The sequence below is a fragment of the Pseudophryne corroboree genome, chromosome 6 (assembly GCF_028390025.1).
Source record: "Pseudophryne corroboree isolate aPseCor3 chromosome 6, aPseCor3.hap2, whole genome shotgun sequence".
NCBI classification, from domain to species: Eukaryota; Metazoa; Chordata; class Amphibia; order Anura; family Myobatrachidae; genus Pseudophryne; species Pseudophryne corroboree.
Genome location: NC_086449.1, coordinates 487,164,924 through 487,180,196, shown reverse-complemented (window position 1 = coordinate 487,180,196; position 15,273 = coordinate 487,164,924). Strand labels below are relative to the sequence as shown.

The window sequence follows — 15,273 nt, the reverse complement described above, 5'->3', positions numbered from 1 at the left end:
GCTCATTAATATATGTGGAAGAAAGGTTTATGAGTGGCTCTCCCCGAACTCCGAAGGTTTATGTTATTTAGGAAGGACACTACTTATAACCCGTGTTCAATTATTAAACAGACCTAGCATACGTTCCAGAAATGAAAACAATGTTCAGAAAATGATAGGAATATGTAGATCATATAAATTTTATATGTCACTTTCACGAATTGTTTGTGTCTTCTTCATCTACTCAGCAGAACCTCAGTCGAATACAAACATCAGTGTACAAAGATGTAGGTACATGTATGTGTGAAATGTTCGTCGCAAATCAGACATTATAGGCCAAAGCACTGTCCCAGCATACTCTATAGGTTGAATGTTGTCCCACACCCAACCAGTGGTCCCGTGACCGCCGAGTGCATATAGAGGATGTCTTGTCCTCCTCCCTGTCTTCCCCAAATATAGTAAAGTGTCTGATTTGCGAAATGAATACATACTTGTGTCCAGTGGTGGAACTAGCGAGCGGTGGGCCCAGGTGCGACAAAATGCTTTGGGCCAGCCCATCCCATCCAAGTCCACCCCCTCACCCCTGGAGAGGATCTGGTGAGGGGGACCTGCTCAGGTCCAGAGAAATGGATACCTAGCAACAGTGCCGTAACCAGACATTTTAGCACTGTGTGCAAGAAACGGCATCGGAGCCCCACCCCTGCATGCAAAACAGGGGCAGTGCGCACCGTCGGCGCGCGCAAAAATACATAGTGGGGTGGCTTTGTGGGGAAGGGGTGTGGCCACAAAATAATAAAAATTCATAAAACGGTGCACAGTAGTCTCCATTATTCAAATTACGCCGCACAGTAGCACCACTACACCAGGTAGAGATCCTTTTACACCTTACGGTGGACAGATTCCTCTTTTTACACATTACGGCAGACAGCGTCCCCTTTTTACACATTACGGCAGACAGCGTACACTTTTTACACATGACGGCAGACAGCGTCCCCTTTTTACACATTACGGCAGACAGCGTGCCCTTGTTACACATTACGGCAGACAGCGTCCCCCTTTTTACACATAGCGGCAGGCAGATTCCCCATTTTTACACATAGCGGTAGGCAGATTCCCCATTTTTACACATTGCGGCAGGCAGATTCCCCATTTTTACACATAGCGGCAGGCAGATTCCCCATTTTTACACATTGCGGCAGGCAGAATCCCCATTTTTACACATAGCGGCAGGCAGATTCCCCATTTTTACACATTGCGGCAGGCAGATTCCCCATTTTTACACATAGCGGCAGGCAGATTCCCCCTTTTTAGAAATTGCGGCAGGCAGATTCCCCATTTTTACACATTGCGGCAGGCAGATTCCCCATTTTTACACATAGCGGCAGGCAGATTCCCCCTTTTTACACATTGCGGCAGGCAGATTCCCCCTTTTTACACATTGCGGCAGGCAGATTCCTCATTTTTACACATTGCAGCAGGCAGATTCCCCATTTTTACACATAGCGGCAGACAGATACCCATTTTTACACATAGCGGCAGGCAGATTCCCCATTTTTACACATTGCGGCAGGCAGTCCCAACAAAGACCGAAAGAAAGACAGAAAGAAAGAAAGAAAGAAAGAAAGAGACAGAAAGAAAGAAGAATTATACTTACCCTCTCCGCTGGCTCAGGCTCCTCGGTGCAGCTTGACGATTCCCGGGCAGTAGAGAAGGAGGAGGAGGGAGGAGGAGGGAGGTGGAGGAGGGAGCCGCAGCAGCGCTGTGTTATTGGTGGAGGCGCTGCTGCTGCTGCCCCTCTGCTTCACTATAGGCTGTTCTCGGAAGACAGCCTATAGTGAAGCAGAGGGGCAGCAGCGCCTCCACCAGTAACAAAGCGCTGCTGCGGCTCCCTCCTCCACCTCCCTCCTCCTCCTTCCCCCGTACCGCTGCTCCTCTCCGAGCGGCTGTGCACTGCGGGCAGCGGTTGCTCACAGCACACAGCGGCATGTAATGAGTCAGTTTGACTCATTACATGCTTTGGGCCCCTGGACAGAGGCGGGCCCCAGTGCAACGCACTGGTTGCACTGGCGGTAGTTCCACCTCTGCTTGTGTCTAGGTCACCGATTATTGTATTAAATATTTTTTTTCTTATGTTAATAATTGATGGCAGTTATTGTTTACTGCCAAAGGGTGGACTGTCGAAGTCAAAAATATTACATAAAAAGAACATACAAACTACACACATTATGAGTCGCTATACTTGCAAATATGCGCAGCGAGCACAGCAAAATATGGTAACACACGCATTTACATGGACATGCCACAGAGATGGATTCGACACTTATTTCAGACAGTACATGATTATAATAATATCAAGCGCCAGACATCATGATAATTTAAAATTATATAATGATGTAATGTCATGTATGTGTATTATTTGAACGAAGCAAGATAGACCTGTCATATTTACTATTAAAGCAAGCAGATTAATGTGTAGATTCATTTGATACTTGTTATTAAGTTGTAGGACATTGCAACAAATAGTTATGATTAAATGTATGAAAGGTAAAATCACTTTTATTAGAACAATAGATATTCCAAACAGGTAGTGGACAGGAAGCTCAGGCCAGCCCCTTTGGATGTCTCCTAGGCTGAACCTGTTTACCAACAGAGTAGTGACTCATCATGAATGAGAAAGTTCACTCCCCCAAACTAGATAACATATTGCTGATCACACAGGAGGCAGTTGCTGTTTTGTCTCAGAGGATGATGGAGTTGCTTCTAGACCAGTTCCTGCATGATTTTACAGCGAGAGAGAGAGAGTGATATGGAGAGACGAATTTATATGAGAAAGATAATGGTATTGTATGCTGGCCTGTAACTGTAACTGTATGTATTAACTGCTTACTGTATAAATTGTAATCATGTAATTATGTGTATACTGTACATTGTGATATATTGAATACATATCCTTTTAATAACAAATATATACATCAATGAGCTTTGGAACTAAGATAATGTGTGGGTGTATTGTCTTCTCTTATGGGATGCAGTGTTTTGCTATGTATAGCGCACATTCATGGCACATGGTAATAAGAGGTGCAGGCATTTACAATATATATTAGAGCGGGCATTTTAAATATTTTTAAGGAAACAATTTGGCATTCATAGATGCCTCCCAAATAGGGGGATATTAGAATTGCTCAACGCAGACAATACAATTTTGACCAAGAGATCTTTCAAATTGCGTCCCCTAGTATAACATGACATCACCTCATGACCACCCAAATTTAGTTTTGGATCACTTTTAACAATGGGCCATAACTGTTTAACTGTTTTGTTAATTACAGGGGAAACCACATTGTAATTATTAACCCATCTTAAACTATCTATCTATATATATATATCTATATCTATATATATATATATATATATATATATATATATATAATATTCACTCCCTGGTTCTTGAGCTGCACATGTGCAGCATGAAGAATACAGGGCAGCCAGAGGGGAAAATTATCACTTTTCAAAAAACTGTCTTGTCAAAAAGCACAGTTTTTCGGAAGTGATCATTTTCTCATAGGGGCATAATAAATTATGAAAAAATTGTGTGACAATTCAATGAGAATTGAAAACTAAAAATTCTCATTGCACAATTTTTTCATGATGAATATGCCCCAAGGTTCCATGGGAACGGTGTGAATTTTATCTGAAATAACCAATTCTCAAATATGACCTTCCAAAAAAAAAAAAACCCCATGCATTTGTATAAACGTCCTACAGTATGTCTGCTTATGAGCAAATGGTGCATTTTGTAATGCAAATACAGCAAATATAATTGCGCTTCAGTTTTGATTCACTTGTCAGTGCTGCTGTTTATTTACCAGTAAATGTCATGTGCAGGAAATGTGTGTGCATGGTGTGGACTTTATTTCTTAGTTGATAAATAAATCGATTTATTACTGAATTTTGATGCTAATAAAGACATGATTTCATAAACTAAGGACTTGGTTAATATTTTAACTGCATATTTTTTTTTTAAGATGTTGTATTCTATCTGTATATTGAAAAGGTAATAATTAGAAATGAAATAAATTATTTCATACTGTATACAAAGCACAAGTGATGAGTTCCTTTTCTTATCTTCCTGGCAAATGTAAATGAAAGTTTTAGTAATAAGAATTGAAATCTGGCGATAATGAAGTTTCATATAGAATCTCAACTCAAGCTTAAAAGAAGGCTATTCCATTAGCATATCAATTGCTACAGGTATAATGATCAAATACAATGAAATCCTAATGGTTATGAAAGCAATCACTCACCTCCTTGGATTAATTATGTGTGATATATGTCCACTTGAAAATATTAAACACATTAGAAATTTGAGGATGAGTTATAAAATCAATCTCATTCTTTGGCTTACCTAAGATACTGGTAGTTGACCTCTGACAAATTGTACCATTAGATTTTCGACATGCAGGATTCCATTATACATTATACACAGTCATTGTGAATAATTAGATAAACAGCAATCAAATATTAATATATCATGCTGTTTAATTCTAAAACTAACATTCACAGAATCTCTTGGGGGAAAAAAAGTAATGTTCTATCTATCTATCTATCTATCTATCTATCTATCTATCTATTTACAGTATCTATCTATCTATCTATCTATATACAGTATGTCTAGAATACAAAATATTGCGCCACTTGCGAGTAAACCAGCTTAACATTGTCTGGTTAATATTTTTGGATATTTAAACTTCGTGCAGACCTATATATATAAATATATTGTATAAAAAACACTCCGCAATTTGTATGGGTGTCAGCTACTCCCTAAGTACACAGGGGTGGTAAGTCCCTGTAAAGAGTTTTTATGAAAAAAAAAGGGAATGGGGGGGGTATGAGCAACCAATGGTGTTATAATAGAATAGACTGAAAATGGAAGGATACTCAATGTATAAAAAATATATGCAATTTATTGTAACAACAGGAGCAAAAATATTATAATAATAAAGTTATATAAAAAATGTATCACATCTGACATAAAACACTTTTTAAGAACACAGATGAAATAAAAAATGAAAAAAAAGGAGCAAATACATAGTCATAAAAATGCATAAGAATAAAAAATGTATATATCTTAGCTCAATCAGAGGTCATCAGAAGAATTCACAGACTTCATCAAGGGGTAGGGACAGGGGCGGAACTGCCGGAGACAACGGAGTCTTTTGCCGCCAGGCTCCAGCCCTGAAGGGGGCACTTCTACTCCGTTATCCCCGCCAGCTTCTAGCCCAGGTCACGCTGTCCAAGCATCAATCATCTGATGCCTGCGACCGCGACGGCTGCAGCTCTTACTAACCGCAGCCTGCGCTATCCAATCCGAATACTTCTCCCCTGCTCCTCTCTCTCGTAATTTTGTGTGACTGCACTGTCTGCAACAGCCACAGCCAGCGCAGCTCCGCTTCCTCCTCCTTTTGCTGCTGCTGCTCTGATCTCCCCTCCCCTCACAGCCAGGCAATCGTCTCATGCAGGCAGAAGCTCCGCCTCCCAGACAACGAGGGGGCAGCTGCCTGCAGCAGTTAGTAACTTTAGAATGGTGACTCACACAGATGATTTCTAGGGGTATGTGTCTCGGGGCCCCACTCCTTAAAGGGCAATGCTCGATCAACAGGAGAAGGGGCAGGAGAAGACAGTGGCAGTGTCCCAGCAGAGGGCGGAGCTACCCAGACCTGGTTCCTTCAGTGTAACACTGCCCAGGGACAGAGATATGCTTCTGTGTAGGCATACTTTCCTAAACAGGGTACCACCCTGTATATAAAACAAGTAAGTAAACCAGCATTACATACTTCATGCTTCTTATGCAACAGTAACATGGAATAGTTTGAAAAAAATATAAGGAAATATGTATAGCCATACCCATGGCCAGTCTAAGGTAATTTGGCACCCTAGGCAAAATGTATGCCCCCCCTCCCTCTCACTGTGCCACTCAGCAACCCCCACACCTCACTCTGTCTCTCAGCCTCATACCTTTCACTGTCACTCAAAGTGCCCCCCCCCTTATTCGATCTCTCAGCAACAATCCAATCCTCACTCTGCGTCTCTCAATAATCCCCCCTCGCTCTGTGTCTCTCAATAACCGCCCCCCCTCACTCTGTGTCTCTCAATAATCCCCCCTCACTCTGTGTCTCTCAATAACCCCCCCCTCACTCTGTGTCTCTCAATAATCCCCCCACTCTGTGTCTCTCAATAATCCCCCCTCACTCTGTCTCTCAATAACCGCCGCCCCCTCACTCTGTCTCTCTCAATAATCCTCCCCCCTCACTGCATCTCTCAGCAACCCCCACCCCTCACTCAGTCTCATACCACATCAAATATTAATTGTGTATGTCCTAATAAACACTATTAATGTATTTTTTTTATTATTTAATTGTATTGAATTATATTTTTTTATTGAATTGAATTATATAGGGACACCTGTGTATTGAAAGGAGTAGCATATTCCTTATACCCCTTTCACACCGCAATGCCAGGTCGCATCTGGGAATTGGAAATGGGTCCTTCCCAGATGCGTCCCGGCATTGGACCCTTTCACACTGCCCTCCCGACACAGCAATATGCCGGGTCGGGTTGCCATAGGGAGGCGGGGACAGAGTCGGCATCGGGGCGGATGCGCAGGCGGCGCTGGGAGTTGACATCATCTCCGCGCCACCTCTCCCTATGCAGTGAACATGTCCCGGGTTGCATCGACCTGGCAACCCGTTCACACTTCACTTGACCCGGAAATAACACTGCTTTATTCTCGGGTTTAATTAGCAGGTCAGGCGATCCGGGAATTAGTCATGGCCCCTTTCACACCACACAGCGACCGGTGTCGTCCCGACAATATAGCTGGTCAATACCGGTTTATTTGTGCAGCGTGAAAGGGGTATTACTAACATGTACAGTGTTGCAGAATATTTGGTGCACCAGGAGGCCTGGTGGACATAATGGTGATTTGTTTTGGACTGTGTATGCGTCAGAGTCATACTGTACGTGCACCAAACTCAGATTACTTGTGGTGGTCGTAGTGAGGAGTACGGATGGTGTAATGGTTAGCATTATTGCCTCACACTGATGTCTTTGGGTCAATTCCCACCATGGCCCTAACTGTGTGGAGTTTGTATATTCTGACGATGCTGCGTGGGTTTCCCCCAGGTACTACAGTTTCCTCCCACAATCCAATATATACTGGTTGTTTATTTGGCCCTTGACCAAAAAAAAAAAAATTGACCCTCGTGTGTAAGTGTTAGCATGTACATACGTATAGGGCAGACTAGATGGGCCAAGTGGTTGTTATCTGCCGTCACATTCTATGTTTCTATGAGGAGATGGCACTGCCACAGCCCTCATTCAGTGTCAACTGTTACTATGTAAGGTATGAGGGACATTAAATTCCATTGTGTCTGCATATACTGTATGTGTATCTGTGTATACTTTATATGTGTCTGGATATATGTGTCTGAGTAACTCTATTGTATATATATATATATATATATATATATATATATGTTTTTATGTAATTATACTGTATGTGTCTGTGTAACTGTGTGTATATATATATATATATATATATATATATATTTGTATCTGTAACTCTGTATATGTGTCTGTGTAAATGTATCTGTGTTACTGTATATGTATATGTGTATATGTGCAACTCTGTACATATGTGTTCGTAACTAGAGGCGGAACTCCCGCGGGCATTGCGACATTGTCTGCATTATATGGCAGTCACTGCGACACTGCATTATATGGTGGGCACTGAAAATCCCTGTATAATTTGGCGGTCACCCAGAGACCTCCTGCTATATCAGTTAAGACTCTATGCTATTTTTCCACATTTGATTAGCTTATTTGCACAGACAATCCGCACTTTATTTTGAGAATTTAATATATGTCCATTCCCTTTTTAAAAAAAAACAGTTTTTTAGAACTGTATTTTATGTAAAGGACTCTCATTTTTTCAATTTTTATATGTAAATTTTTTTTTCCATTTATTCCTAATGTTGTGAAATAAATTGATATTATATTTTTATATATCTTTTGTATATTTATTACACTTGGTCACATACAAACACCTCAGGTCGCTTATACCCCTATCCGGTATCCCAATATATATATATATATATATATAAAAGTGATTATTACAACATATTATTTATTAATATAACCACTACATGTAGTAGTGAACTATAACAGTATACAGTATATATATTTAGTGAAATCAGTGAAAAAAGAGAGACATTTATAGCAAGTTGAACTATTCACGTGGGTAACGTATTTTCAGGAAGGGCGCAATTTCATAGCTCTCGTTAAAGCCTGCAGGATACAAAGTCTGTAGTTGAAAGATCCAGAACATCTCGCGGTGTGATAACTTATTTGCCAGATCTCCTCCTCTTTCCCCTAATCTCACAAGTTTAATGGCTTTGAAGGTCAGTGCATCGGGATCTGAATTATGTTCTGTGATAAAATGTTTAGACACCGCATGACTTTCCACTTTTTTCTTGATGTTGCGAATATGCGCATGTATCCTCAGCTTTGGTATCCTTTTGGTTTTACCGACATACTGTTTGCCATATTTACATTGTAGCAGATAGATGACTAATGATGAATTACAGTTTAAAAAATCTTTGATCCTATATTCCTTGTATTGCCAATATCGGTGAAGGTCTTCCTATAAGGATGTAAGTATCTACAAATGTTACATCGTCCACATTTGTACGACGAAAGTCATGTGGTGTCTAAACATTTTGAATAAAGTGACACAAGAGGGACAACGATAGCAACCTGTTTTTTTTGTGGAATAATTAAACAATTTCGATCAGTGATATCTGTGTGTACCAAGTCATCTCGTAGATTGCGTCCACGATGATAACATGTCATAGGACGAAGTTTTTGTAATGATGGTAAGTCCTTATCACTGGCAATGATTGGCCATATGGCACGACTTGCTACAGGTAGTACAGCACTAGAAGTATCAAAGGTGATTACCCATGTGAAGGTATCCTTTATCGAAGTATCCATTTTGGACTTCAATAGATCACTTCTAGATAATTTCAAAACTTTAGGTTTAGTATCTAGCAAACTGGACAAGCTATAGCCCCTGCAACGTTCAAAAAAGGATACCTTTACAAATTTGATCGAAATTTGTTTAATAATTCCACAAAAAAACAGGTTGCTATCGTTGTCCCTCTTGTGTCACTTGTGGCTATACAGTATGTTAACGGGATCTATTATCAAACATCCTCACTCCGGCAAGGAATTCAACATAAGTCATGTGGTAACTTGTACTACACTTTATGTGATTTACGTGATTATATGTCCTTGCGGACTTTATTACGCGGGGATGACCACGAGGACATTCAAAGAGCGGATGGCCCTCCATCGGTCCGCTATTAAGGCTGCCCTGGAGTGCAAACCCATGGAGCAACCTGTGGCTGCTCATTTCAGAAATAGAGGACATACGTTAGCTTCCTTACGTTATAAAATCATTGACCATGTCCCCCCTCTTGTATGTGGAGGTGATCGTCAGGGTATACTCCTCAAGAATGAAGCATCTTGGATTTTTAGACTTGGAACAGTTTCACCCATGGGCCTCAATGAACGCATTACTTGGAATGCGTTTATATAACCATGAGCCATCGTTATGAATATATACCTGTTTATCTATTAGTATTATTTTCTTAGGTGACTGACACATATACAGTATCTATATTTGCTAGTTTTATATGTTGGATCCATATTACAGTAGCATATGATATATTTTTTCTATTACATATATATTTTTCATGATCCTTGTGGTAGTTTGTACTAATCCACTTTATCTGCATATATATTCTGTGTTTACATAGCTGATTCAGAATATTGTTCTTTTGACCAGTGTATTGTTTTTAAATTATAGAGCACCCACGCTGGCGATCGGAGTGGGAGAGTGTCTATCGTTGACATGGCAACGCGGGCAATGTGTGCGACTAGAGTCAATACGATGCGCCGCACTCCATCCCGCACCATGTGACCCATCTTTGGCGCCTGCGGCGGGAGGCTACACCGGGATATAAGGTTAGTTCATGTCACTGCATTTGTTTGTTTGCTTCCTGAAGACGGGGAACACTGCCCCCGAAATGCTTAAGAAAGGCTTGCTTTTTTTACCTATCCGGGAGTGCCGTGCCTGCTTTCTGATACTCACAGATCGCACCTGTCTGCATATTTATCATTGGCAAAAAGGCACACCAGTTGTTGTACCTGGTGTTTGGAGTGCCGGACCTACTTGCTACATATATATATATATATATATATATATATAGACACAGGGCTGTAACTAGGTGTGTGTGAGTGGTGCCTCGCACACAGCGAAGAGCCCTGGGGAGCACACCATCATGGCAGATCAGTACCTTCAGTCAGACATTGCTGAAACTGCAGGCTATGTTCCTAGAGGAGCACTGCGCTGCGCGTACAACAGAGTTCATGTGGCGCTATAATGTCACGCACTGAAGTGCCAGAGCACCGATGGCCAGACGATGCATTCAAGTCCCAGCCAGCCATGGTACACCAGGCTCAGCTCCACTGTATGGAGTGTCAGAGCGGAGAGGACCCGCCAGCACATCCCAGCCGCAGGCTGCCTCAGCTCCACTGTGCAGAGCATCGGAGTGGGGAGGACCCACCAGGATATCTCAGCCGCAGGCCATCTCATCCCGCTTCAGCCCGCCCCAGCACAGCACAGGAGCACCAGCCAATGTCACAGTGCACAATGGATTAAGAAGAGAAGCATGCAGGCTGTCCGAGACAGAGGTAAGTTGGGGGTGTCTCACAGGGGACAGAGGGGTCCATTTAGATGGGGACAGGAGGGGGGGTGCATTTACATTTGGGCAGGGAAAGTGTGTTTACATGGGGACAGGGGGGTGCATATACATGGGGACAGGAGGTGGGGATGCATTTACATGGGCTAAGGGAGAGTGCGTTTACATGGGGATAGGAGGGGGTGCATTTACATGGGGGCAGGGGGAGTGCATTTGCATGGCGACAGTGGGGTGCAATTACATGGGACCAGGATGGGAGGTGCACTTACATGGGGCAGGGGGGGTGCATTTACATGGGGACAGGGAGGTGCATTTACAATGGGAAAATATGGCTGCAGTTACATGGGGACAGGTGGATGCAGTTACATGGGGACAGGAGAATGCAGTAACATGGGGACAGTAGGCTGCAGTTACAGGAGGCTGGAAATAGGGAGCAGGAAGCTGGCATTATGGCAGGAGACAGGGAAGTAGCAGGAAAGACAAGACTGAAAAGATTGGGCAAGAGGCTGGAGGGGCAGGTGTTGACACAGAGTGTACAAGTCTCATTGAACCTCTTTTATATGAGGATGACATTGGTTATATTCCTACACAAACAGGCATCTTCAGGACCAGGTGATCTCCTACATGAATAGTGACTGAAGACACCATCTGCCCATGAAGAATCAGTTTCTTCAAAGGTTCTCCATTGCAGAGAAACCACCATATAGGTAAGGTATATTTTTATGTACTACACAAAAAACAGTATAGATTTTTTTAAGGGGCTCTACAGGGCTCTAGAACCGGCCCTGTCCACCCTCCATCATCAGTCGGCTCTGGAACCCATTACTGACTCTACGGTATCCTTTCTTGGGCTGGAGTGGGCAATACTGTCTGCGTGAGGTGAGCTGCTTTTTCACTAGCACTTATGGAGGGAAGAAAGTTGAGAAAAGAAACAATGAGGCAAGTACATGGGGAGATGCTAAAACTACTGATGCTGTTAAAGAGGGGGAGAAAATGAAGAAGGGATAGAGTAAGGTAAAAAAGAGGGTGATGGTAATAAGGAGGGAAGTTGTTTTCAGGTAAAATGGGACTAGATGGGGAATGAGGTAGCTAAAGAGGAAGTAAAAATATAGAGGCTGGTTTTGAGGGAGGAGAAAGCAATATAGTCACATAATGAGAGTAGTGAAGGGAATTAGATGGGTGCAGTAAAGGAGTGAGTACATTACAGCAGACATCACTGGGTAGACAGACTACCTGCACTCCAGCCATCATCACATAGGTACTGCTGTGTGTCTCTCCCCCTCACTCCTCTCTCCCCCTCCCACCCATCTCTCTCTGTCTTCTTCCCACCACTCTCTCTTTGTCTCTCTACCTGCCACCTTTCTTTCTCTCTCCCTACCAACTCTCTCTCTCTCTCTCTCTCTCTCCCTCCCTCTCTCTCATGACTCTACCTGCTGGAATGTGTAAAAGGTGACTCTACCTGCAGTACTGTGTAAAAGGGGACTCTACCCGCCGCACTGTGTAAAAGGGGAATCTACCTGCCGTACTGTGTAAAAGGGAACTCTGCCTGCCGTACTGTGTAAAAGGGGACTCTGCCTGCTGTAATGTGTAAAAGGGGACTCTGCCTGCCGTAATGTGTAAAAGGGAGCTTTACCTGCCGTAATGTGTAAAAGGGGGACTCTACCTGCCGTAATGTGTAAAAGGGAGCTCTGCCTGCCGTAATGTGTGATAGGGGCCCTACCTTGAGTAATGTGTAAAAGTCTACCTGTTTGTAAGTGGCGCTACTGAGCAGCGTAATTTGAATAATGGAGACTACTGTGCAGCGTAATATGAATTAGTATTATTTTGGCCATGCACTGACCCTATTTTTAATATGGTGGTGGTGGCGGAGCGCCAATGCTGTTTCTTGCACACAGCACTAAAATGTCTATTTACAGCACTGTGTGTGTGTGTGTGTGTGTGTGTGTGTGTGTGTGTGTGTGTGTGTGTGTATATATATATATATATATATATACATACATACAGAATTCATAACAGCCATAATAATAGTCACAACTAGTCTCCGTGCCTGAGTATATCCAAATGCACATTTCCCAAAGCATGGCACTGGAGACTTTTGTATAGCAAGGAAGATCTGTATTACAGATAAACGTTTCGGAGCTTACGCCCCATCCTCAGTACCATACAGAATCACAAAGACAAACATACAAACATATTTAAATACCTGTATCGGTGCTCCTGGACCTCCCTGCTGCTCACCAGACTCCCACGTCCGACCGGCGCGCCAATGTCCGCTTCCTCTCCTGGCGTCACGGTACCCATGGCAACTTGCTGCATGCGTGCCACCGGCTACACTGCCCGGAAGAAGAGGGATCTAAGTGTTACAGGCTGAGGCGGGGACATAGGTGATCACTGCGAGTCAGCACCAGCAAGCACCTATAGTGAATCAAACAGATAAATACAAAATTTAAAAACATTGCAATATACAGAAACATTACAATACACAAAAATACAAAAAAAAACACAAAAATATAGACATAACAGAGAGTAAAGTCCCAATATCCAACGAGCCCACTATACCCATCAACAATTCTTTACAGGATATAGCATCCAGGATCTCCCCAGTAATATGGCATCATGCCCATATAGGTCCCATTTGTATATTAAAAGACCTAAAGAGAAAAATTATATCAAGTTTGGACACATATTTCCATGTGTAATGATAAATTACAAGGTAATCATATCATATTCCAGTTGATTTTATCATTTAACCCCTTCGGTGAGAATGTATTCAATCTCATAATCCACCTTGATTCCTTCTCCACTCCTTAGCGTAAGTGGCACATGATCAATACAAAAATATCTTAATTCACTCAGAGTATGACCTGCCACTTTGAAATGGCGCGCCACCGGCTGATCAACCACTTTGCCCTCAAGCATTAGTTTAATTGCCGATCTATGTGCTGACATATGTTCACTATATTTTCATGTAGTCTGTCCAATGTAGTATAAACCACATGGACAGTCTATCACATAAACCACAAAAGCAGTGCTACATGTGATGACATGCCTAATACTGTACCTTTTCTCACTATGCAGATGTTTGAATTTCTTGCACGAGATCATGTGCTCACATGTAGCACACTTAGGGCATCTATAACATCCAGGGGCTTTACATTTGGAGTTGTTATTTTCCCCATACCAGTTACATATGTCGGTTTTCACAAGTCGATCTCTGAGATTGCTTCCACATCTAAAAGCTGCAATAAGCCTGGTATTCTTAAAAAACGGTAGATCGGGGTCTGACGCCACTATCGGCCAGAGGGCCGTTGTGGCCCTGCGGATAATAGGACTAGCTATAGTATAATTGCTGGTCCAAGGTAACATATCACTGTCCTTTTTATTGACAGATTTTAAAAGATCTGTTCTGGACATCTTTAATACCCGCTGCTTCTGGATCTGTAATAGTGGCATATCACACCCCCGATTAGAAAACTTTGCAATCATTCTTTCTAATAAAGCTGGCACCTTAGCTACATCACTGGTTATTCGCACCACTCTCATCATCTGCGATAATGGCAGACCCATCTTTAAGGGTTCTGGATGGTGACTCGAAGCCATTAACAACGTGTTCCTGTCTGTGGATTTGGAGTAGATTTCTGTGTGTATTTCCCCATTTTCCAATGATATTTTTATGTCTAGAAAATTAGCTTCACTGTAACTACAAGAGTAGGTACATTTTATAGGTGACGACAACCTATTAATCTCCAATATCAGGGACTCAAACTTTCATTCTTAAAGTGAGTTTGGTACATCTACTGTATATACCTTCTCTAAGAACGCATACTAATGATCCATAAGTATGTGTCTCAATAGTTGTTATACTGTTGTGTCAAGTGTTTAAATCTGTACTACACATTGGATATTTTGCTTTCTTTCTGGGATCCACCTGGAGCAAAATTGCATCTGGTTTGATTGCGTGAATACCACAGGATCCCTTCAGATAAAGATACCTTGATGAGCTTCAACTTACCTGTAACACTGTGAGTGGGGTAGGCCTTCTTCTCTTCACCAAAAGATACCTTTGTACGGTTACTCCACATCATTATTTAGGGAGTGTGGTACGCTCTTCACCATCATAAGTCCACTAATTCAAGCACTTAGTAATAATTTTAGGGCATGGTGCACTCATTTAGTGGAGATGCGGCATGCTGTTTAAAATCACCTTTTCACATTCATGTAAAATAGAGCTATTACGGTGTCCATATTTATGTACACATTTGTTAAAATTGTATTACACTATTGTGTCTTTTTATGTTTTTTATGCACTGAATGTCTTGCACAAGCACCAAGTGTCAAGCAGACCGAAGGCTGGATACGGGGAAACTTCCAGATAGGAACGGCTTACACACAGTGATTTTGCTATACTAGCGCCCTGGGTGGTACAGTACACCTCCCAAATTGTTGTATTGTGTTGGTTGTTTTGTAGATG

The 15,273-nt window shown here is 42.2% G+C and overlaps 1 long non-coding RNA gene across 1 annotated transcript in view; it reads right to left on the bottom strand.

The window, feature by feature from the left end:
• Positions 1-15,273, bottom strand: part of LOC134935384 (uncharacterized) — a 55,476-nt gene that overhangs the window by 33,688 nt on the left and 6,515 nt on the right. The window contains exon 2 of the long non-coding RNA XR_010180102.1: positions 13,006-13,217. This is a non-coding gene — a long non-coding RNA (uncharacterized LOC134935384). The remainder of the gene's footprint in view (positions 1-13,005; positions 13,218-15,273) is intronic.